Source organism: Tiliqua scincoides, chromosome 8, assembly GCF_035046505.1.
Source record: "Tiliqua scincoides isolate rTilSci1 chromosome 8, rTilSci1.hap2, whole genome shotgun sequence".
NCBI classification, from domain to species: Eukaryota; Metazoa; Chordata; class Lepidosauria; order Squamata; family Scincidae; genus Tiliqua; species Tiliqua scincoides.
In genome coordinates, this window is record NC_089828.1 from 16,105,517 (window position 1) to 16,128,714 (window position 23,198).

The following is a 23,198-nucleotide window of genomic DNA, read 5'->3' on the forward strand; positions in this document are numbered from 1 at the left end:
AGAAACACTGTGGGGTTCAGGTACAGAGCAAGTTCATCCTAACTGATATTTCAGGGCATGGAACAATTGCTCTGTCAAAGCTTCTATAGGTAGTTTAACCCCAAATCATGTTAATCAATTGCTCCTTCTCTCCTTTAATATGTACAATCCAAAGGCTTTATAGCAGATCCTACTTTACAGTAAAGACTAGAGAGTCCCTTTCTAAGCTCCTTCACACATGAGTTGTTTAATAGAAGCTGAAGAATAGGACCTTGGCCATGACTGAGCAAACAGATTCCAAAATTAATACATTTACAATAATAATGGGCAGACAGGCCCCATAGAGAGCACATGCCTAAAACAAATGACTTACCTAGAAGTCCAAATTGCTGTGTAGCAGAAGTCTCATTTTAACAACTAATTTCCAAAACTGCACCTTCAGCTATAAATACACCAGGTTTGAAAGTATCGGAGTGTCATAAATAAATTACCAGAAGACTAAAGTCTAGGTTGCTAATCAGCACAACAGAAGCATGCACTTGCGCTACCTAATAGTTTAATGACACGTTTAGTGTGGATAAATCTAAAGTTGCTTGTATTTTCTTCATTTATTTTATTTATTTATATAGGTATTTATATACCGCCTTTCTTTGGTCGTCAGATTTCTCCTCAGACTTTAATCCAAGGTGGTTTACAAAAGCAGGCTGTTCTAAACCCCCCATAGGGATTTTTACAATTGAATAGTTCTAGTCTTTCATAGAACTCCTCTTTCCAGCTGGATTCCTTCTGGGTCTGGCCTCTCTCTGGCCCTTCGCCTCCCATGCTCCACATGACGGCAACTCCTCTCTGCCACCTAGGGTCAGCTCATCAGTATATCATCGTGCTGTCAGTTCTCGGGTACTTCTGGTTGTTTCGATCTGGCAGCCTCAAATCTTCAGGCATACAAGGTGGCAGCTCTACCAACTGAGCCAGACCTCCTGCCATTCAAATTCATTCATTCAAATTAAACAGGCAAACCAGTCTGGAACAGTGTCCTTGAAGTCACCACCTCACTCCTGATGAACAAAAGAGATGACATGACAAGCTACACTTGCTGAAATTCCTTCTTCTATACCATTGTTAAAGGGCTAGGAGCCCTAGAAAGATTGGCCACCCCTACTCAAAGTAATGCTGCTCATTTTGATAGGTTTGACTGCTAACAGGTGAAATTCATTTCTCAACTCCACTTTCATTACTATTTAACCTCTAAGTTAACACTCCAGTGTAAGTTAATTTGTTTGCATTCATCCCTTACTGCCTCTATTTCTCTTTCCTCCAAATTTGAAGTACAATCCTATGCTTGCTTCCTCAGAAGTAAGTCTCATTGTGTTCTATGGGGCTCACTCCCTGTGTATGGCATAGGATTACCGCCTTAAAATGTCAGCTTCTTAAAGAAAAGGATCTTGTGAAGTTATGTAAAACATCATGTATACAATCATAAGAGAAAAGGGTAGTAGAGGTATTGGAGCAATACAGTGATTTTTTTAACCAACTTTAATAGGCAGCCTTACTATGTTAAATGACTACTGTAATGCTACTACATTACTATAAGTAAACTTCTGCTCATTTTATAGGAAAAGGTGGGATAAACATTTTTAAAAACAATAATGTTCATCAAATCTATGTCCTGCCCCTCCTTAGAGGGGACTAAAGTGGCATGTGTAGGATCAAAATAATCCACATGTACATTTCAAGATATTTCAAACTAGCATATCAACCTTTAAAAAAGCAGCAGGCAAGATTAAACTTCACAGTCATTTTGATGAAGGCAATTTTCACCACACTTACTGATAACAGAATTCGACTCCAAGAGTAAGAAAAATCCGGTAAACAAAATTGTATTTTCTCTTGCTTCACAACATAGATGCACCGTGGGAGACCTCAGGTGCCACAGTCGTTCTGAAGTGACCAAGCAGAAGCATAAACCTTAAACGCAACTGTATTCATAATCATTTCAGAAACTCCACTTTTATACACTATAAGTCCCAACATGCAGCTCTGTTCATAATTACGGCAAACTGAGCAGCACAAGCTGGAACAAGCAATAATTCCAAACCAAGTCCTGCTATTGTAGACTTAGAAAATTGATGGTAACCTGTTTATGCAAATATGGTTCTGCCTTCAGGCACCTGGCAAGCTGCCCTTATAGAGTGTCCATTACAGAGTAGAAATAAAGGCATCCGGAAACCAAAAAGCTACCAAAACCAGATGGAAAAAGCCAACTCAAGTGCACAAGTCCTCCTCCACTTCCTCCCTGCCACACAGAGACTCACCCGCACACAACAGAAAGAGCATGCATTCACTTGTCCAGCTGGAGATCTGCCAACAGGGAATTCTAAGAGAAGCCCTGGAATACAAATACTAAAGACAGACAGCTTCTCACTTGGGAACACCACACACATGCAGTGCCAGACATAAATAATTCAGCTCCATTAAGGCCTGCATCCTCTTTAAACCACATCTATGTTCCGAGAAACAGCCACATCATTAGAGATCAACCTGAAAGTTCACTCTGAACTAGTAACCCCTATCAAAACACCCCTAACAAATCTAAACCAGGCAATGTTAAGGAAAGAACTGCACAGATCTGCATGCATACAAGAAGCCAGAGTGCTTGCTCTCTCTCTCTCAGTCACAACAGCCTGCATTGCTTTTGACCTTTTCTAGCAAAGCAAAAAGGAGAGAAACCTAATTGGAAATTATTTGACACTGAAAAAGGTGAATCGATTCCACTAACAGCTAAGCAGAATATAAAAAGAATGTCTCCTACCCATGTGTTCAAAATCTGCAGAGCTCTGGGATTAGCCTCTGGTTGCTTCCAGACATGACTGACTGCAATTTTCACCCTGATTAACTTTCAGGAATGCCTGCACCAAGGAACAGCAGAAACAGTGGAAAATCTCCAGCACCAAGCATTGACTCCAGCTAGGCAACTGCTGCTCTAGAGCACAGAAAAGCCAAAAGGATTTTCAAACAACCACTCAGCCTTACTGGTTTCAGTCCAAGACAGCATATGTGCCCTCTGGCTCCAGGCAGCCCCCAGGAAGATAAATCAGGAACAATCACAGTAACTGGAGCAGAATAGGGAAAAAGTCTGAAGCATCAATGTCTCTGTCAGACAAACATACAGACCCCACCTGGGAGGGGCCCAGAATCACACCCTGTAACCTGGCACCCAGCTCTGTGAACCCCATTCAGCCCCTCTGATGCCCACTCTTCCAGAGGCCAGCACAGAAATATGAGCAGCTGCTGCTCCCCCTCCCCCGCCAGCTCTTGCTGGCACCCAGCCCACGGCTTTCCCCTGTATACTACCTCTACACAGGATCCTTTTTTGTTTCCTTTTAAGACTAAAGAAACTCAGGGGGATGCATCTTGCTTTGCAGTGGAAGCTGCAGCTCTCTTAGTTCCACACACTACAGAGCTGCGCTCCCTCCAGCTGGTTGTTTAGGTTGGATTCTTTTTTAAAAAGCAACTCCCGTGTCTTTTTGTAGCTTTCCATTTAAGATGTTCCTCTCTCCCTGCCTGCCTTCCTCTATCCTCAATGATGAAAACAATGTTGAACGAAAGCCAGCTGGCAACCAGAAAAGAAGCTGAAGAAATCTGCACAAAGGAGCTTCCTAACTCACTGTTTTCTGTTCAGGGAACTGTCTTTGCAGGGGTAAAGATGGATGTCTTTGCCTTTTCCTATCCTAGGCAGATCATATCAAGCAAGAAAAAACAATGTTAGAGTCTTCCTCGACCATCAAATTTATTTTTTTACCACCACACAAATAGGGGAGGTTTTCCCTACCATAACTAGAGTCTAAAACAAGATTCAAGGAAATTGCTAAAATCAGAATTGGCAGTAATGCTAAGTGAGGGACTTCTATGCCATTTTCTATTGGTTCTATAATGAAAAACATTGCGCAATATCAGCCAGCTCAGACAAATGCAGTTTGTACAACTACCATATTGTGTATGCATAGCCGAAATAAAATGGAGCCATCTACCTACTTCAATATGGAGGTGCACTTCATAGTGTGCCTTACATGAGACATCATCCTTCACCACCTCTCTTGGCCAATAATCTTCTAGCTCAAAAAGGTAAACACATAATCAGAGCAGAGGCTTATTCTACCAATGATTAGGCTCACACCCAGGTTTAGTATGCACTTCATACAAGACTAGAGATTACAACATGTGATGCCACATCTCTGAAGGTGAAATATTTAGAAACAGCCTTTAGTTTCCAAAAGGCCCCACCCTGGAATTGATGAGTCTAGCCATCAGCTATATTTGAACCACCATGATAATTTACTGCCTAATTTTAATGCAATGGCAAGATCAAAATATTTATTATTTAATCTCTAAATGTTAAAAGAGGAAGAACTTGACTCTTTCAGGTCTTGTCTCCAAAGATCTTTCCAAGAAATGTGAAGTATCTGACCCATATAAAGATAAATGGCATTGTCAATCCTATAAAAACTGTGACTCTTCAATATCACAAAACAATTGATGATGCCAATTTATATTCACTAATGTTCATTGATCTTATGGGTGACTTCATTGGCTGAGTCAACCATTTGGAAAAAAATGCCTCACTCAAAATTAGACTACTTTGCAACCCCTTTCCCAGAAATCTTCCAAATAAGAGATGCCAATCAACTTTTGGTGTGGCATAGGCTAGGAAGTTTTACTCTGTTCCATACATAAACAGAACCCTCACTAAATCATACGGAAGGTGAGATTTAGGGCCCAAATCCATCCAACTTTCCAACACTGATGCAGCTAAAATGGAGCTCTGAGGTAAGGCCTCCTTAATGAGACCTCTGTGACTGCTTCCCCCAACACAGGATGCAGCACATGCCCCTGTTGGCATGGATACATCAGTGCTGGAAAGTTGGATTGGATTAGGCCCTTAGGAAGTTACCAAGCTTCTTCCAAAAGAATCCAATATTCATCAAAACTGGTCCTATGGACCTGTTTGCATGTACATTGCAACCTGCATTTCAGACTCTTTCTTAAGCTTCAAATATGATTGCCAGCAGCACAACACCAGTTCATCATTAAAATGGACCATGAAGCATATTTCTTTGTCAGTAATCTTATGCCTTTCCTGTACCTTCTCTTACATTAAGCACTACAGTCCAAAACCCCAAAAGGTAGGCATGCAAGGGACAGTCAAACTTGGGCATTCTGGCCATTCAGCAAAATATGCAGAAGGCAGCAAGGGTTTTCAAGGCTCTCAGCTCCCACAGAAGTCCACAGGACAGCCTCCAGGAAATGTTCAATCTCAAAAATTTTGCCTGGTTGTAAGTAAGATTGCAGGCTGAGTAATAATCCTGTGCTTTCTATTTTTGGTGTAAGAAGCATAAATAGCAAGATTGCACTTCAGCACAAGCTCTGTCCATTTGTGTTGTCTTTACAAAAGATAAAATTTGCTCCAAAATTATTCCAGTTCCTACTGTTGAAAAAACCAGGAGGAGGGAAGTGTTTGGAATGCATCATCCCAACTATAATGTTAGTATTCTGGATGTTTACTTCCTGTGGTTGCAGAATGTGAAGACAACTCTTGTTCCACATCAGTGAGTACCCAGAAAAAGACAATTATTACAAGGGACATCTATTTTAAAAAAATATTCAAACTTCAAACCATCCTTGGCAAAGGTAGGCTAAGTACAGTAACTGCATCAGATCAAATAAGCCATGAGTAATACTAACAACTTCAACCTTTGAGAAGGAAACAGTATAACCCAGATTCAATGGGACCTTGCAAGACAAGAGTCCAAAACTGCCTGGAGAATGATCTCTGCACTGACCTTATGGTCTGGCTCCTCAAACAGATCACTGGTGGCTGTCTGCTTCATAGCCTGCTTGCTCACTCCTTCTTGGGCCCCCCTGCAGTTAGACAGCAGACAAGCCAGATCGAAGGTCTCCCCAAGGAGATCACAAATGGACAGCTCTGGAAGCCTTGTTGCTTTCAGAGAATACAAAAAATTATCAGAGTCTAAACATGAAGGGGCTGCTGCTTTATTGGCTAATGGCCTCAGTTCCACTCGTTCAATAACTAATTAAGTAAGGCATGCTGGAGTTGGATGGTGTTTTGTACGGAGCAGCAGAATGTTTACCTGCTTCTGCTATCTTTCTTCTGCTGTCAAGTGAAAGCCTGGAAACTGGAATGGAAAGGTTCACATTACACTTTCACCCTGGAGTAGCAGGTCTGCTCCGCACTGCAGTGTTAAACAAACCTTCTTAACAGGATACAACAGCTCCCATACTTCCAATGATTTACCATGTCACATCACTGCTTCTCATTTTCAAAAACAGAGATGTATAATGCCTGAAAAGCAGCATGTGCCCTTGATGTACAGAGGGTAACACAAATATCTCTTTTGTCTTCCAGCCCATCAAATGCGGTTTTGACTATTATGTTAATTCCCAGATTGAAGAACCTGTGTGGGCCTGGAGGACTGGAGTGCATTTTGAAATACTGCTCCCAAAAAATAATCATAGAGGGAAACATATTTGTTTATTACTTGTTATTTAAATGGGCACTGCAAAACAAAATGTGTGGCATTTAAAGACTTTTAAAATAAGCTCTATTTCTGATACTATGATAACTATTTAAGGAACAAAGGAAGTGTTTCATCTTTTTTTTAAACAAAAGGAAGATGCTCTACAGCTATAATCACATGCTTACAACTGCAATATCTGTGAAATAGCATTACTGTTATTAATTCTACAAACAGAAATTATGCAACCAGGCACTTAGGACCCGTCACGTAAACACTGCCACATGGAGAACAGGGATGCCTACCCTTCTCTGGTGTTGCACACAGTTTCCATTTTGTACTATGCATGGAGAGATGGTTAGGGATTCAAGTTCTTGCTCCTGACTTTTCTTAGATAAGGGGCAAGATAATAGGAGTCACCATCTCAGTCTACCATGCTGACATGAAATCCAGCACATAAATAGAAAATAGAAAATAACTGAGAAAATAGTAGGCATGTCATCCTCAACAATTCATTACACCTCAGGTATAGAGACTATTCAATCAACTATGCTCATAGACAGAATGCAGTTATTTACACCAGTTCTATCACACTGTGAAGTATCTGCTCACATTTTTGCAGTTATTGCAAAAAAATTTGCCAGAATACTACAATTGGCAAATAATTTCACTTGTACTACTAAATTATTTATATATTCACTGGCTAATTCATTGGTTAATAACTGACACATCAAAAGTAATCAACACAGATCTAGAAATACCAAAAGAGATTCTTCGTATACATACAATGAAAAGACTAACAGTAAGAGCACTGTCTGATGGTAAAGAAGCAGTATAAAAGTTAGGTGAAAGCACTGTCTTTAGATCATTATAGGTGGCTGATTCATTTCTGAAGTTTGAAAGCAAATATGTGCCTCTTTTTCCTACAATAAAGGGCCACAGAAAAGCTTGCTGGTCTGAAAGACACAAAAGAACCAATGAATGAAATTTAAAAAAAAAACAAAACACAGAACAATCTACAGGTAGACTCTGAACTAAAATGAAATCTTAGTTTGAATTTGAAGAGGCCCAATTAACTTGTAATTTTTTTCATCTTTGTCAGTGTACAGACTTTTGCTAACTATTAAGTGGCACTGAAATTAAATTTGATTCTAAAATCCAAGTAAACAGTTGAAGCCATGATTGCAAGTCAAATGACTTGAAATGAACAACAATGAACAACTATTTCTTAAATGGAATGTACGATGAAATGCATTATCCACAGTACCAGGGCCAGCCCATTAATATCACAGACTGAAGGCCCTGCACTGAGGTCAGGGAGAGTGGCAAAATGACAAGAAGTGCCCTGTATCCTGCTCTTCCTGCCACCATTTCTGGCCTGCAGCCAACAGAGGTGCTCTAGACCACATTCCACTTCCCACTCAAAGAGGACCTGGGTGGCAGTAACCACTTTCTCCCTCCAGTACCTCTGAAGGAAGAAGTGGGGAGAACCCTCTCACAGCTACCTCCACTTCTGTCTCCATACCCCCTGGCTGCTTAAGAAAGCAGCCATGTGGGCCGAGAGATGGAGAAGTGGTGCTCCCCTCATCCCCTTACCTTCAGCTGCTCTGGATGTAGTGTTCCTTCCTTCACCAAGGTCCTGATTGAAGTGACCTGAACAGCACACTCCTTCACTTCATTTCAAACAGGACCCAGACAGCAAATAGCTGCACCCAAAACAGCTGAAGGCAAGGGAAGGGGGGGAATCCACTTGGCTTCCTCTCTCCCGTTATTAGCCATCATGCTTGAGGAGGGGGCAAGTACACATGCGCGCGCGCACACACACACACAGGATTTTGACAAGAGGATTAGGATGGAGAAAGGCAGCAATTTGAGGCTGGTCTGGGTGACACAGGGAGAACTGGCTGGGTCGTTATAGCACATGAACTTGGGGTCAGCAATGAACGCATCTGCAGGTTTCAGCTTAAGTAGAATTCATGCAAGTTCATAGGAAATATGGTAGAGATCAGATCTCTGGACCACTTCTTCTGTAACATGACAATTGGCCTATCTTAAGCTAGCAGTATAACCTATCCTTTATGTGAAGAAATCTATTTGGGTCTTTCCTGCTCATTCCTTTCTACTATTCATTACATGCTTACTTTTGATGTACATGTTTCCTCATTTTATAAAGAGAGCGAGGGAACCTTGAAAGGATGTCACAACCAGAAAGTAAGGTCTGTATATCTAATGCAGCTTCTCCCATTGTTTTTGTCCCATGTGCCTAATTCCCTAGGCATACCAACTTTTCTCATCAAAGCCAAAATCATTTAAATTCTGGAAACCCCAAATATTGGGATCAAAATACAGGCATATAACAAGCATATCCATGCAAAGAGTTTACAATTTATTCTGGAAGAGGAACGATGATTTCTCTCTAGCAGCACATAGCGAGTTATGAATTGTTAACAAAATGGGCAGACCAGTATAATAGTATAAATCACTATGAAAAAATAACAGCAAAATATGTCAAATTTGTAGTGTACCAATGTAAATAATGGCTAGGTGAGAAGCAGTTCCAAAGACTCTAAAGAGAGTTGAAAGGTGTTCAAAAACTATCACACAGCACAGTCAACATTAATTTTTAAAAGGACTAATTTCTGAAGCCAATTGTTTAATATAGTTAGAACTATTTTACATGTTAAATGAAAAACTAAAATTTCATTTGTTTATATAATGTTCAGCCTGTGTTTTCCTTAAGTTTCATTACAGAAACAGCACTTTTGAGGTGCATAAGTTTTTAACTGAAATTGGCTATGACTGTTCTGAATCACCTTTCAGAGGATTCTCAGGATAAAAGAAAAGCCAGAATGCAATCCATAACCATTGAGGGTCCAATCCTATCCAAATTTCCAGCACTGATGCTGACATGACAACAGGGTGTGTGCTGCATCCTATAGTGGAGGGGCAGTCACGGACAGAATATTTGTTTTCTTTTTTTGGGACTGCACTGAAGCTGCATTGATGCTGGAAAGTCGGATAGAATTGGGGTGTGAGTTCCTTAACTACCTGGTCTCTTTAGTCATTAAATGACTGCCAAGACTTCTGGCTTCTCCTTTTCTCTAGTCAACTCTCAACCCACCCCTTTGCAAGCTTCAGAGGAAAAGCTGTTGGCAGGCAATGAAATCCAGAACAAACATTGCCCTGAAACTCAATGACATTTCCTAGTGTGAATCAGCACTGACTGCAGGGATGGATCATTTCCCTAGGAACTTCCCTCCTTAGTGGAGAAATGCTGGCAACTAATGACAAAATACAGAGAGTATGTTGCTGTGGAACTACAAAAACAATCATTTAGTTATATGCCCTGGTCACAAAACTGAACTTCTACTGCAGAGCCAAGTATCCTGTGATAAGGCAGGTGCTTTTTATGTGCTCCTTCAACCAGATCAAGTATCCTCATTTTGATCCTTAATATCAGCACCTAGGACTTTCACTGATCTCTTTCTCACAAACACTCTGAAAGGGTTAAAAAAACCCAAAAGTTATTCTTTTTTGCTCCCAAGTTCCCAAATTCACACTGGTCCCATCAACTAGAGCTACCACTAGTGTTGCAAATATATGTTCCTTTTTGAACTAAATAATACTGTATATTTCATAGCTGCAGCTCTTGGCCAAAGCACAGTACAGTAACTACTATGCATGACCACACTGTCAGCAAATTAAGCAGCGTTCCTGATGCAACTTCTGCCAAGCAACACTTGAGTAGGAGATTGTTTCAAGCAACCAAACGCACCTTACCAAATCTTCTGAGATAGCTGTCAATTTTTGTTTAACATACTTTTCTAAAAAGACAATCTTCTTTTTGGTAAATAATACTAAAGACTGAAGTGCAAGAGAAGAGCCTTTGGGTACTTTTGTGGGAATTAGCTCTTCTGGAAAAATTCTCAATATAAGAGCAGAAACATTTTAAGAGTTTGGAAATATTCACCCAGATATGTTACTTCTCCTTCTGAAGAGAGAAAGCTCATGGAGAGAGCAGCCATGTCTTACTGTACACCAAAGATTAACAAACAAAGCAACCTCCATGGTAGCCAAGCAATCTCCAGGCTGCAGCTCAGATCTCCTGCTCCACCTTCCTGCTGAATAAATACTGAAGTCTCCCCTTTAGCACACTACTATTGTTCTTCAACATGTACAAGCAAGTGATCCAACTTACAGTTATCACCAATCCCTGCAAGGGTCACAGGAAGACCACCTTTATTTCCATTGAGCACACATGATTACCTTGAAGTAGTTCATGAAACTAGACAGGCACCTCCTAATAAATGCAGTTCTCCCAACCATTTCCAGCAGCTGCTCACCTGATACAATTATTACACCATGTTTTTATAAGAGATACAAGAACCTGCTTGACTGTAGTTACTCTTGGGTGCAATAAAGACTCTCCAAGTAAGACCCCATTACCCAAGACCAGGGGTGGGCAAACCCCAGCCCAGGGGCCATTTGTTCAATCCAGCCCACGGGAAGCCCCTAGTCTACAAAGAGACTTTGGCCCATCAGTCTCCCTCTGTTGGAGTCCATGCTGCCGCCGCAACTGCTACTCACAACCGCCAGACACACGTTGCGGGCCAAGTTAGAGCAAGACCTTTTATAGTCTCCATGTGTTTTTTGCTTTTCCCTGGGCATTATTTTAACCCCCTTCCCTAATTGCCTCTGAACAACTTATGTCTCCATGTGTTTCTGGCTTGGTCTGTATATTTCCACTGTGCAAGAGGTGTGTGGCAAATAGTTTATAGTTCTCATGTGATTCTACATGACTGTATTACAGTTCTCATGTGTATTATAAATAAGCTCAGTAAAATTCATTCATTCCTAAGTCCCATCACTAATGTATTTATGTAAATTTATTCAAATTTGAAATGTAAATTAATTCTTTTTTCCCCTGGCCCGACACAGTGTCAAAGAGATGATGTGGCCCTCCTGCCAAAATGTTTGCCCACCCCTGCCCTAGATCCAGCCACTACTGCTGATTATATAAAGGTTAAGCCTTCCTGAAATACAAGGTGAAAAATGACAAGGAAACACTTCAGTCCTGTTTCCGGTTTCCCAGAAACACACTGTAGTACCTGCATAATTCAAACTGCAAACAATGTACCACTGGGAAACAACACAGGCTCATTTCAAGCTATACTGTAAGCATGTTAACTGATGGCACCCAACAATCATCCCAAACTATGGCTTATGAAACAATTCCATTTTTAGCTCTGAAACAATAAAAAGGTCACTAAAACCAGAATGCACAACCACCATTACATGCTAGTATGGCAAAAGCATCAAGACACTCCCCTCAACAACTACTATTACCAGAGTTGCTCATAATCTCAGCCTCTTTCCAAAAATCCCAAAGCAAAAAGACCATTATTTGTGCACTAAAACTTAACACAGCACTTCGCTAGAATGTGTTACACTGTATAAAGTGGTTTAACATCTTAAGCCTCAAGATTTATGTTATGTCTCAAATAGACACACTGGCTCCCTGAGCTACAGAAGGAGTAGTGGGAGGCTGTGTTGGTGCTTTTGTACAGTACATCCTTTTAGCTGTGCTTTTGCACATGTGCAATAGTGCTGGGCTGGTAAAAACCAGGTGTTTCAACTTAACTACATTTTGACTTAAGTACAAATGCCTAGAACCTAACATGTAGTTCAGTGGGGGAACTAGGTGTATTTGAGATATTGTAAGATTTTTAGTCTTTTAGCAAGAGCAGTATGCCAGAAAAAGATTCATGTTGAAACAGCCACACACAGGTTCAGTTCTCATGTGAAAGGAAACTACAGTTTCCCACTACACAAACAAGCCTGGGACAGCCATGGGTTTGAGTGCTTGCCCCTGACAAGAGTGAAAGGTTTTGCTCCACTTTAGAATGACCTACAGTTCCACTTGAGGATCTGTATTTGTTCTCATTTTAGTTTGCTGAAACAAACCAGGATATTAAACTGTGTTGGTCCTGGTTTCTTAGAAAAATTATGATTTCCCAGGTTCAACATAACATGAAACTGTACTTCACTATAAAGTGAAAAGTCTTTGCACTCCTCTTCATGTACACAGGAGAAGGGGATAGGGGAGCATGTGTGACCCTCCTAAGCTCATTGTATAGTGGGAAACCATGGTTTTTTGTTGCATATGAACTGAGCTAATATACAGATTTTTTGTCCTAAAATACTGGAGCATTTGCCAAAATCTTCTGCCAAAATCTTTCAGAAGTCACATCCACAATCATGAGTGCCACCTTCTTGCTTTGAATGAAAACTAGGAGGAAGATCTCAAATACTGTCACACAGACTGATGAGCTGTGCAGTCCCCAAGATTTACACTGAAACTTGTTCATAACTCACAATTTAATGCAAAAGAAAATCACAAAAAGTTACAGATTACAACAGCATTAGCACAGTTGTGAAATAAATGTGGTGCTGATCAGAGGTAGCATGCTGAGTTAGAATAAATCATTAGACCTATATAATTGTTTGACCACAGTCAAAACAGGTTTCTAGGTACATGGTTGCAACTATATACAACTCAGAAGGACAACATGAAATTTAGTTATTGGCATTGCAACCAACTATTTTGCATGAGTAACTTATCTCCAGCATTGCTAGAGACAGGCACAGTAACTCTGTCATAATATGTTAATATGGCCTCAGTGACAGATAAAGATTAAGAGCCTGTTGCAGGGATTTCACAACATACTGCTGGCATCCTTCAGTCTCCGAAGACTATGGAATCGAGCTCTGAATGGTGGTTCTGGAACAAAGTGTCCTCTCCAGTGCGCAAAGCCCGGGTAAAGTAGATATGGAGGATAGACTGTTACCCATGCAGTAAATCCCCCCTCTCCACTTCGCTGAAATAGTCCAACAGAAAGGCAGAAGCCAATACGGTTGGTTCCAGCGGCGTTGCAGGAATTGCCAGAACGTGACTGCATTCAGCCATGAACTGCATACATGAAAAACATACATATGGTCTAAAAAGTCTGCTATAACCCTTACTGAGCCCAAGAAATATATCAGGCTATAAATCAAATATCCTCACACAATACTGGTTAGTACACTGCTGTTCTGATACAAACTGCAAATGAGTGCATTTGTACAAAAGTCAAACTACTGTACCATCCAAAAAGTACAAATCCCAAAAGCTGAGAAGTACTTAATAGGGACCAAATCCAAATGATCCTGAATTATTTTCCTAGAGTATTTCAGTCTGCTTATTCATTTTCTGCCTGCAACTGCTAAGTAGCTTTCACTTCTTTCCATCCAGGGTACTGCAGAGCTGTCATTTTGCATTCTAGAGGTGGGCACACTTCAAAGCCTAAAGCAGCAGTTCTAAAACACTGTAAGGATAAGATCATTTGAATACTATGTTTTCAGTACACAATTTTAAAACACAATTTACATGCATAATACACAGCAAGGCAGTTTATTCAGGACACTATCTGTAGTTTTACACAGATCATAAAGATACGGAAACAGCAGCATAGTTTATTGCATAGGACTTAAGCCAGTCTGCAGTTATCCTTTCAACTGAGGAAAAGTAGTAATTTCAATAACACATTTATGAGACCATCACTCAAACTGCCAAGGACACACAGGTGTACATCAGTAAACTCAGGTTTATCCTGCAGGTTAAATAAGAAATCCCATGATAGCCATCAGTCCATAAAAACAAGCTTGCTTCTGCAAGAACAGATGCCTACATGGAAGCACACAGGCAAACTACCATACCCAATGCATGTTGCTAAATGTGCTACTTACACATTTGGCTAACTGAACAGATGTTGGACTGGCTTATACATGTGTGGTCATCATTTGATGGTGATTTGAAGCACTATCAAATGGCGACCTGCCTGCTGTAAGTACTATCACAAATGAAACACTGCAGGTAGAACTTCAGATCATTTCACTTCAGATGCAATGCTCTTCAACTGAATCAGTTCCTACTCTTTTGTGAACTGGCACATGAGGACTTTCAGTTCATCACAGCGGCCCCTAGGCACTCACCTTGGAAGTGTGCAGGACAGGCTAGTGACTGACCTGTATTTCAGACAAGGCACCTTTTGTATTAAAACAGCACCTGCACAGGTCTGCCTCTCTACACAGCAGAGTCCCCACCACCACCTCACAACTCAAAACAGTCGCAGACACAGCACCCACACAGAAGTGCAAATTCACACAAACCTACACAAGCCAACAGACCTTGGTGTTGCCAAAGCATTTGTACAGAGGCCACTGGGGACATGTAAAACAACCCTCCCCTTTGTAGGAGGGGTGAGGACATGGCATCGCAGTGTTGGGTGCACAACAGGGACGTGTGAAGCAGCACCAAATGCATGGTGGTTATGCAGGCTTCAAAGAGAAATCCCAGGAGCACAAAGTAATACTCCAACCCTTTGCCATGCCCTCTGCCTGCATTTAAAGGAACTCACAGCACATGCATCTCAGAGTCATTGTGTGCTCCAGTTGAAGTGGGGAAATTTTATCTGCCACAACACAGCCATGAGTGTTGAATGGCCTCTCTACTCTGTATGTGGGTGGGGGGGGGGGTTGCATCAAGAATACCCCCACCCAGCCCCCCCAAGGCCACAATCCCATCCGCACTTACCTGGGAGTAAGCCGCACTGACTATAATGAGACTTCTGAGCAGACGTGCATAGGATTGCATTCTAGGGCTGCAATCCTTTCCACACTTTCCCATAAGTAAGCCCCACTGGCTATAATATGACTTCCACCTGAGTAGACATGCACAGGACTGGGCTCTGTGGCTACAATTCTAGGCACACTTCCTTGGGAGTAAGCCCTATTGATTACAGTAGGATTTACTTCTGAGTAGACATGCACAGCACTGGGCTCTGTAGCTACAATCCTATCCACACTTCCATGGGAGTAAGCCCCATTGTCCACAGTAGGATTTACTTCTGAGTAGACATGACCAGGACTGGGCTGCCAGTTTCCTAGTGGGAGGGCGTGCGTGTGTGGGAACAATCGGGGTCTTTCTGCAGCAGGGGCCACCCCCTGCCTGCCTGCCTGCCTGCCTGGTGCTGCGTGGAAGGCGACCCTCGTGTGCAGGGCACGGCTGGGCTTTTGTGTGTGCGCGGGGGGGGGGGTGCCTACTACCTGGCCCTGGGCAACCCCTCCCCCCATGGGGGCGCCAGGGGAGAGGGGGGAGCCTCTGCCCCTCCCCCTTCACAGGGAGGGAGCGCTCCTCCTCGACCCCCCCCCGTGCAGGGCGGGGGTTTCTCTCGGCGCGCGCGCGCCACCGCTCCCCTTGCCCGGCCTGACGGAGGCGCGGGGAGGCAGGCCCGGGCCTAGCGTGCCGCCATGAGGAGCCCGCCCGCGCGCCGCGCCGCAGCTTCCCTCCAGTCCCTCAGCGCTCCACGACGCTGCCCGGCTCCCCCGCGCCCCCCCCTCAGGGCTCACCCTCAGGATCCGGCCGATGCCGGGCGCGCCCCTTAGCCGCCGCCGCCGCCATGGAGCTGCTCTCAGGGGGCCGGCCCAGCCACCGCCACCAGCGTCATCTCTGCCGCCGCCGCCGCCGCCTGAGGAGATAGGGAGGGAGGCCCACGCGAGCCGCCGCGCTCCCAGGGCTTGCTTCGACCTCCTCCCCTCAGCGCGGCCACCAGAGGGGGGAGGGGCGAGTTGAGGGGCTCTCAGGAGCGTGGAGCCTGAACCGCGGTCGGAGGGAAGACCCGGGAGTGGATTCCGGGGCGGGGCGGAGGAGCTGAGGGAAAACCTGGAGATTGGAGTGAGTGGAGGGCGGAAGGGGTCGCGCCTCAGCCGCAGTAAGGAAGGGGAAAGTCCGTCTGAGAGGGGAAAAGGAGGCGTAGGCAGCTGCAGGGGCACAAAAGGAAGGAGCTGGAGCAGGGACGTGTGGTGGGTGGGGAGGCAGAGCCTCCCCCACCTGCGGCAGGTGAGGCAGAGCCTCCGCACCAGAGTCCTTCAAAAGGTGTCGCTGCCGATGTGTGAGGCACCGAAGCACCCACAACCCATGCGCACAGCGCGTGCGAGGGAGAAGTCAGAGCGCTTGGGTTGTGGGTGCTTCGGTGCCTCACACATCGGCAGCGACACCTTTTGAAGGACTCTGGTGCGGAGGCTCTGCCTCACCTGCCTCCCCACCCTGCACCTCACATAGCAGCAGTGGCACTTTTCAAAGGGCTCTAGTGGGGAGGCTTTGCCTCACCTGCCTCCCCACCCACTGCATGTCTCTGTTTAGTTGCCACCTTAGGAGGCTGGGCTACAAAGAGAATCCAAGGGAGGAGAGTAGCTAGGTGGAGTACTGAAAGGGTGCAACCCTATACACATCCACTTAAGAAGAAGTCACTCAGTGGGAAGGAAGAGCCCTAATACAAACTGTTTAGGAGGAGAATGGGATTGCCTTTGAGAATGGGAGAAGGGGAAGTTCTTTCTCCACCTAGAGCAGAGGTGTAATTATGGTGGAGCCTGAGGAGCACCTGCCCCACCTGTTACTACGCCAAGGACGGTACAAAGCTGTAGCACATCCTTCTCCAGGGAGAACCAGAAGTGACTGTGTTGTGCCACTTAAGGTTCTCCCAGAGGAGGGTGCACTTGTAGCAGCTTCACACCCCCATTCTTTCTTGTGTGGAGGCTTCCTTTTGAAGGGAGCACCCTTTCAAAGGGGAGCCTCCGCAGGAGAAGGAAGGTGGTGAGAAGCCACCAGTGCCTCCTCCTCCAGGGAGAACCCAAAAGTGACATCACAATGTCATGTGACTCTGTGATATAACTGCTGTGGGTGCAAGGGCTTCTAAGTTATGCCTCTGCCCATGAAGTTTTTTGGCCTGATAAAGAGGGGTGAAAAGAAATCAGTTATAACCTTGGGAATCCAAGTTTGGAGGTCATGTCAAAAAATGTATAGATTTGAACTTGTGAAGCTGTTTTATACTGTACAGTACTCAGAACAAGGACCCAACAAGTTCACAGTTGTCTACACTGACAGGCAGTGGTTCTCCAGGCTTCAGGGCTTTCCCAGCCCTATCCTGAGCAGTTTATATTTCCCACATGTTCAGAACATGATCTTGAGGGCTGGGTATGTTGAAAGCCAGTGTTGTGTAGTGGCTGGAATTAGGCAAACACTCAGCTACAAAGCCTATTCAGTGACCTTGAGCCAGTTGCTGTCTCTCAACCTAACCTCCCTCCCTATGGAGGCTGACAGCCCAATCCTATCCACACTTTCCTGGGAGTAAGTAAGCCCCATTGACTCTAATGGGATAGACATACATAGGAGTGTCTTGGGATACTGTTTATCAAAGTTTTTTTTTAAATACAACCAGTTCATGTCATCACATGAAAGGTGTTAACAGAGATTATTATAAACCATAATTATACATATAGACGTTTAATGAATCACCTACGTAATCATATGTGTTTTAGCACTATATGGTGCAATCCTAAGCAGTTCATAGTTCAGTGGGACTTACTTCCAGGTAAGTCTGTATAGAATTGCTACCCTAGGGCCCAATCCTATCCAATTTTCCAGAACCAATGTAGCAGTGGGTGGGGTGTGCACTGCATTCTGTAATGGGGTGTGGAGTCACGAAGACCTCCTCAAGAGAACATTTGTTCTCTTACCTCAGAGCTGCATTGTGGCTGCATCAGTACTGGAAATTTAGATAGGATTGGACCCTTAGAATAGTGGAAAATACCTTGGAGGTCATCTAGTCTAACCCCCTGCTTGTGCATGCAATGCCTACAGCATTGCCACCCAGCCTCTGACAGTTTGCCACCCAGCCTCTGTGTATCTTATATATGATATGCTACTGTATACAGCAACATCAAATTAGCAAGAGATTGTTGAATGAATATGGTTTGATACTGTGAAGAATCTGTGAAAAGATAAATGACATTACTATTACCAGTATTTGCTTTGATGTGTCTGTTGCCTTTGGGCACAATTCCCAAGGATCTTCCTTGGCACCAAGTCCATGAAAATGAATGGGAGCTGCCCAAGAGACAGCCTCCCCACCCCCTCTGTAAAATTGCAGGGCAGTCCTTTGACAGCCTTCAGTGTAATTATTATGTGACACTGCAAGATGCACTGCTCACTGCTTTTATCCTCCCTGCACTAGTCACTGAAATGGGGAGGGGGGAGAGAAAGGTGTGGCAGGGGAGGAGCCTGTTTCCTTTGCTCAGCTCTAAGTATTGCCTAGCTAAAAGCCCACCATCTCTGCACTGTGGCATGATTTACAAGACTGATTGTTGATTAGATTGTTCTGTCCAGTTATACAATAAATAAAACTCTTTACTCTGGTGAGGGAATTGTGCGGGTCTGACCCTCTGCAGCATGCATCTTTGTAGCCAAAGGAGATTTATTGCCTTTCAAGAACTTCATCAGACTTCTGTGAATTAGTCCCGGCTTGGCTTTCCTTCAGCTGGCAGTACATTATCCTCTTCCACAGCTGCTGGGAGAGCAATTCAGGGTAAGTCTGGTTTCGTGAAATAGGCTCTCTTGGCTTGTTTCAGCAGTTTCAGTCAGAGCTTTGCAAGGCCTGTTTTGGACACTTCAGCCAGTCTCAGAGGTCAAAGCATTGAGCTAGATAGCTTTTGGTTTCTGTAACACAGGCAGTAACTGCTGTCTCTTAGGGACCTGAGTGTGCCCTTCTGCTAAACCACAGGCCTTGGCAATGATGCTAGCTGCAACTTGGAATGAAACTCATTCTTTTGCAAATGACTGTTTCTTTAAAAAAACCATCAAAAGTGAAAGGCAACTGGCCTGCTAATAGGGTTACTTACAATTAGAGGCAGTCTAAAATGGTTTTATTTCGTGGATGGTGGAGTTATCCTTAAAAAAAGGCCTGTTATAGTGTGTTTTTATTCCAAATCAACATTTAAATCAATTTTAAAACATTTTTATCCAGTGTAATTAGTGGTATATATTATAATATATGGGTGCACTGCATGCATGTAGAAATTGTTAAAATATGTTCTCTTTGCCTTCTACATAATTAGCAGATTATGCAAAAGATGTATACCAATTTGCGCAATTCATCCCTTCTGCACAAACATTCAGTTTTTCTTGGCCATTGTATTTGTTTGCATGCAGGAACACACACATGCATGTGCATGCAGAATTTACACAGTCCTGTTTCTAAGTTACTGTATGTTCCTGCCCCACCCATGCTCCTCTGGCATTCAGCATGGGAGTCAATACTGGCAGGCACTCCCCTTCCTGCATTCCGTCTCTTGTGTTCTCACACAGAACTCACAGCTTTTGCCAGGAATGGGGTGAAGTAGTTTTTTCCTTCAGTGCAAGACCTCCAGAGCGTCACATGTGAGAAAAATTAGACTGGAGTCTTGACAGTTTCTGTCATAGCAATGCGTATGCCCCCCCCAGGAGCTGGCCTATGCGCATTGCATAGCTGGCCTATCAGAGCTGGCCTATGCACATTGAGCAATGGATTCCAAAGGACATGCTGGTTTTCCTTGGAGATAAAGCTTTATGAAATGCCAAATAACTCTTGAGAAATTGTAGATAGTTCCTCCATGTGTGAAGATGCTAAGATACACAATCTGGAAGTCTTTGGAGGCATGTGTATAGTACACATCCTTCCTTTGTCGTCTCTCTTCTTCCACGTGTGGGACGTTTTGCCTCCCACATGTAAGACCTGCTTTGTGGGAGGTAGGTCTTGGGTTCAGTCCCTGCCGTCTCCAAACTGAGCTGGGAAAACCTTGTCTGAAACTTGGGGAACTGTTGCAGAATGGACAGTGCAGGTAATAAGGAGCTAGGTGGGCCAATGAGTGTAAGCCAGATTTATATGTTGGGAGAAGAGGGAGCATAACTCATTGGTACAGCATATACAGAAGGTCCTAGGTTCAATTCCTGGTACCCTAGCAAAGGTCACAGTTTGAAGGCACAATCCTAACCAACTTTCCAGCACTAACCTAGCCACAGTGCAGCCCCAAGGTAATATAATAAATATGCACTTACCTTGAGGAGGCCCCCTTGATTGCCTTCCCACTGCAATGTCAGTGCTGGAAAGTTGGTTAGGATTGCACCCTGTGGCTGTAGGGAGCTCTTTACAACTTAGTAGCCAATGCTGAATTAGATGGCCCGATGGCCTGAGTCAGTCAGGCAAGGCAGTTTCCTATGTTCAAAGATCATATCCACACACTCAGGTTGTACCCCAGACCATCACAAGTACACAGTAAACACAGCACCTCTCCATGTAGATTTTGACAGTGTCCAGTGCTGCTTGGGGAAATGTAGGCAAATCTGAAGGGGTGGGGAGTATATTTACTTTGAACCAAAGGGAGTTTTCCCAGCTGCACAAATGTGGGGAGTGAGGAACAACCGGCTCAGCTCAGGGCATGCTCCAGCACTTCAGAGGGAAACAATCCATAGCTGTCAAGAGTAGGCAGGAGGGTGAAGTGGCCTAGAGGGATCACAGCCAGATTCTACTGGCAGAATAATCACCTGCAGCATGGCGCACAGCAGGGCTTGTCAAAGAGTAATTTATTGGCTGATCGCCTCTTTGAATTCCAGGCTGCAGTGGGCTTCTCTCTCATAGCAAATATAACAGACATGTATTTGAAAGCATAGACAAACTGCTTCTTCCAAAGAGAGGAGTGTAGAGTCCAAGGAAAGCAGTGATACAGTGATTAGAAACCTTATTTCTCATTTGTATTGTTTTGCTATTTTTGTCAATTTTTCCATACAGTGATTACAGGGGCTGAAGGCCTTCAAGTTCAACAGAAGAATAGGACTTTTATGCCAGCTTCCAGCATAGACCACTAAAATTGACATAGACATCTACTAAAATTGAGTGGTGGGAGAGTTAGGACAGACAAAAGAAAATATTTCTTTACTCACTGTGTGGCTGGTCTGTGGAACTCCTTGCCACAGGATGTCGTGATGGCATCTGGCCTAAATGCTTTAAAAGGGGACTGGACAAATTTCTGGAGGAAAAATCCATCATGGGTTATATGATGATACATCAGGATGTGTACGTGCAACCTCCTGATTTTAGAAATAGGCTGCGACAGAATGCCAAATGCAAGGGAGGGCACCAGGATGCAGGTCTCTTGTTGTCTTGTGTGCTCTCTGGGGCATTTGGTGGGCCACCGTGAGACACAGGAAGCTGGACTAGATGGGCCTATGGCCTGATCCAGCGGGGCTGTTCTTATGACCTTTCCAAGATTATGCTTTACAAGAGCCATTTGGGATACCACCCATGGCATCACAACAAAAATATCTACACAAGGAAACTTATTTTTTTAAAATTACCTATAAAATGTAGTCAATTGGGAATAACAAACTGTACAATAGTACAGTATTTTTCTGGCTGGTTTAGGGCCCTGTTGATTTTTCAGCTTTTGATCTGACGGATTCTCCTTCCCCTACCCCCCAAGAATTCTGGCCATAACATACTGTGCAGCCTCCATACTGTGCAAAGATAGGCAGAGATACCCTATACATTGGCTCCCAGCTGTGAAAATACTTTGCTGAGGCATCTATTTTGCCCATGGGGTTTTATCCATTTATCATGCTAGCAAATCTATTTTCCATTCATGAGAATGAAGGCTGTACTGCTTCAGAAGAAGCAGTCTCTGGAGGAGGGAGAGGATGTTAACACATAGTGTAAGCTGTGTGTATGTGCCTAGCTTTTAAACAAAACCAATTCTGTTGCTGGGGGGTTCCAGACTGTAATTTAAATAATGAAGAATCCAAGTACAGTAGATTATCTTCTCTTGCTAAGCTTTTGTCAGCTTTTCCCCTTCTGGCACCTTGCTTGCAATTCTCTCTGTCTCACTGCATAGTCTGTAACATGGTTAACTGCCAAGAAGATTTCGATCCTGATATGGAGCTTCTGAGTAGCTAGATTCACACCCTTTGTGCTGCAACAGAAAATTTTAGCTAAAACCCTTTTGCTTTCCACACTAATCCTGCATACTAACTAAATCTGCAGATATTGGCCCATTTGATGAAACTCCCCAGCCAGAAGAGGTTGGTTTTCAGTTATTAGGGACTCTCACTGAATATGCAAAGACTTTTCTTCTTGGAAAGGCCTTGTAGGCTTGATTGACCCAAGATCATGTTCCAAGATATTATTCAGTGTGGCACAACAGCTTGAGTGCTGGACTAGGCCTGGAGGGACCTGCATTCAAATCCTGACTCAGCCTTTGGATGACTATACATCAATCAGTTCTCAGCCTCACCACTCTCACAGTATTGTTGCAAATGGGGTGGCACCACATGAGGTTGGCTGCCTTGTAGGGAACATGCACATGAGCCAAGGCCTGAAAATGGCCCACAAGGCCTGCCAGATGAAGCTGTTGCACAAGGTGCAGCACCCTATTAAGAAAAAAAAATCAAGAGTTGTGTTGTAATTCTGGATTTTCTTAATGCTAAGTGCAAGTCAACAACACTACTCTGCTCCACACTTCCTGTTCTATTCCCCTCTTCTTTTTCAAATCCAGGGAACAGAGGGAGAAGTAGCAGTGGGGGCAAGCAGATGGTGGTGAGTGCTCCCCCTTCTGCCAGCTCTGGTGACTGTTGGCATCATGCAATGTTTCCCAATCAGTGTGTTGTGACCCAGGGCGTCATGAGGCACTTTCCAGGGTGTTGCAGGGCACCTGCTGCCCTGGTAGGGAGACTGCAGCGTGAACCTTCAAGCAGTGGCAGGAGGCTCAGAGCAGTGGGAAGAGCTG

The 23,198-nt window shown here is 43.8% G+C and overlaps 1 protein-coding gene across 2 annotated transcripts in view; it reads right to left on the bottom strand.

The window, feature by feature from the left end:
• ZNF609 (zinc finger protein 609) overlaps positions 1-16,175 on the bottom strand; it is a 113,529-nt gene extending 97,354 nt beyond the window's left edge. For both annotated transcript variants that reach the window (XM_066636029.1, XM_066636028.1), the window contains exon 1: positions 15,957-16,175. The gene's annotated coding sequence lies outside the window, so the exon portion shown is untranslated. The remainder of the gene's footprint in view (positions 1-15,956) is intronic.
• Positions 16,176-23,198: the final 7,023 nt, after the last annotated feature.